The sequence below is a fragment of the Brassica napus genome, unplaced genomic scaffold (genome assembly GCF_020379485.1).
Source record: "Brassica napus cultivar Da-Ae unplaced genomic scaffold, Da-Ae ScsIHWf_507;HRSCAF=764, whole genome shotgun sequence".
In the NCBI taxonomy this organism is placed as follows: Eukaryota; Viridiplantae; Streptophyta; class Magnoliopsida; order Brassicales; family Brassicaceae; genus Brassica; species Brassica napus.
Genome location: NW_026016580.1, coordinates 1 through 2623, shown reverse-complemented (window position 1 = coordinate 2623; position 2623 = coordinate 1). Strand labels below are relative to the sequence as shown.

At 37.2% G+C, this 2623-nt stretch overlaps 1 long non-coding RNA gene and 1 pseudogene across 1 annotated transcript; both read right to left on the bottom strand.

Moving 5' to 3' along the window:
• Window positions 1–561: 561 nt before the first annotated feature.
• On the bottom strand, window positions 562–1037 carry LOC125604271. Its single transcript, XR_007336092.1, has 3 exons — window positions 942–1037; window positions 787–848; window positions 562–658 (listed from the first exon to the last, which is right to left on the bottom strand). It is a non-coding gene; the product is annotated as an uncharacterized LOC125604271 (long non-coding RNA).
• Window positions 1038–1546: 509 nt separating this feature from the next.
• On the bottom strand, window positions 1547–2367 carry LOC125604269 (annotated as a pseudogene).
• Between the last annotated feature and the right edge of the window lie 256 nt (window positions 2368–2623).

Genomic DNA, 2623 nt, shown 5'->3' with positions numbered 1-2623 from the left:
GGAGTTCAAGATATTGAAGAAGTTAACTTCAAGTTTAAAGGGGAGAATGTTGGAAATAAACATGAAGTTAACTTAGGATCTAAGTTACATCTTTCCTATTGAGTTAGGATTAGAATAAGTTAATTCCTAAGAGTTTAGGAAAGTTAGTTCCTAAGAGTTTAGGAAATAATATCTCTATATAAGATGCAAGAGTGTGCATAGATATTAAGAGTTTTGAGAGATTGTGTGAGTGCTTAAGTTTTGAGAAAGTTCTTAAGCTAATAAAGAGAGTTCTTTATATTGTGTTCTTATACAATCTTTAAGATTTTAGAACGCCTTGGGAGGATCTATTCCAAGCTTCAGAAACTTCTCCGGTGAAGCATTGGCAGTTCAACGACCTACAATCAACAAAGAGATAAAAACGTTTAACAATTGGCTCCTTGAATAATTATAATACATCAATAAGGTTATAACAATAGTTGACGACGAGATAAGATAATGAAAACAGGAAGAAAACAAAGTACAGTAAAAGACCTCTCGCATCTTCTCAATCTGCTCCTTGCAGCCACCACACCATTGTAAAGTAACATCAGGTTTCTCTTCAACAGTCATCATGGTGACACTAGGATCGATTTTGGGAGGTCGAGGAATCTGTATCTGATACTTATTCCTATCAACTCTGCGAATACAAATCAAAGACATAAGAGAAACGATAGTAGTAATAGGGGGATAAACTGAAAGAAACAAGAAAAATATGCATACAAGAAGGAAGGAATCTATAAGTTGATAAGCAGGGAGAGAACATACCCAACGCGCATGCCTTCTTCAATGTCAGTGGGAGACACTTTATCGCCAAGGCCAACCACAAACTGCAGTCAAGACAAAGAAAAAAGAAAAAAGAAGAGATAAACCAAAACAGGTTTTGCAATGCCTTAGCAATCTGTTTGACATTAATGACGTACTTGGCATCTTCAGTGTTTGGACTAATAATCTTAGTGCATCTAGCAACCTGGAGAGGCTGCTCCTCTTGCATCATCTGTTTATCAGAAACGAGATCCATTGACTGGGACATTGAAAATTTGAACAAGTTTCTGTTATGTTTCTTTTTTTCCTTTCCTAGTGCAAATTTGAAATTCAACTGTTTCAAAAACAAAGATCTTTCTCAGAAGTTCCAGTGAAAAAACACTTGAAAGAATTGGAGCGTAAATTAGCTTCAAACATCTGAAAATTTGGTCCAAGCAAAAAAACAAAAGAGCCTAAAATTAACAAAAAGATTAGACTAGATTGCGATATTTAAGAACATCAATCTTATTGAGATGAAATAATTTGCAAATCTCTACGATGGTCTCCTCACTAAGCCCTTCCTCGCTAGCTTCACCAACCAAGTAGCTTGCATAGCTCCTCTGATGGCAGCAAAACCTGTCTCATTAGAAACAAAGACAAAATAAGAAACAAAGAAGAAACCTTTTTTAAGTTGCCGAGTAAAACAGCTTACACATGTGGGAGATTGAGGCTTCTTCTTGTTGTTATTGCGTTCATCTGCATCATCAGTTTGGTTGGGAGGAGCTTAAGCAGTTGCTCGCTTCCCTGCAATATCAAAAGGTGATCTTATGTCATATAAAACCTTTTATGATAATGGGATTCTGTACAGGGAAGTAAGACATGACAGACCTGAAGAGCTCGCCAGTGGAATATGTGCGGAACAAGACCCAGAAGAATGGTATGTTTGGTAATGGCAATACCTAAATGGAAAAAACAACAAAGGCTTTGTTGGTTATGAGAGATTTTGAAGAAACTAAACCGAAATGCTAAGGCTTTCATGTACAATACCATAAATGCACTGGTCAATGGAAGCAAAGTTACTGAGCCAATCAGGTACTTTTGTGCAGGATTGTTCCACTAGAGATCCAATTACAACACTCATGTCAAAATCACTCGAGAGGGCAATGTGAAAACGGTAAAACATTTACCTCATAGCAATGTGACGTAGTCTCCTGCGTACAAGTCTAGGATCTAAACTGAAACATTTGACATGGATAGCTAAACATAATCTGAATTCACCAGAACACAGTCAGGAAGGAGAGAGAAGAGAGAGTAGAACCTAGGAGGATAAGAGACTTGTATGGAAGTGACCTCCTTAGATATAGACTTCAAGAAAATCTCAGACGGCTTAACACGAGCCAGAAGCTTCAATCCTAACCTATACATCCATAACCACAGAGACGACCATTTAAAACAACAAACCTATCAAAACATAGAAACAAAGGCAAAAAGCCTCAAGATACGTCTCAAATAGGAAGCCAAGACAAATTTTTACAAACCCATGAATCTTGTTCTTCATTGACCCTTCAGGTGCTTTTCTCAAGACCCGTCCACGCTTTTGTTCATCTAATAATCAGCACAACAAAATTCATCAAACTGACAAAAAAAAAAATACCATTTTAATGTTTTTTCTTGTAATCAGAAACAAAACAAAAGCTTACGGTCCACTAATGTAGATACAATAAACCTCACTAGGCGCCACATAAACACACTGGCATGCAACTTTAGATATAGAAAGAGAAAAGATTTCAAACGCCTACCTTGTGCCAGAGATGAAATCAACAAGAAGCTCAGCGTGGGCATTGATGGGCTTCGACTCAGA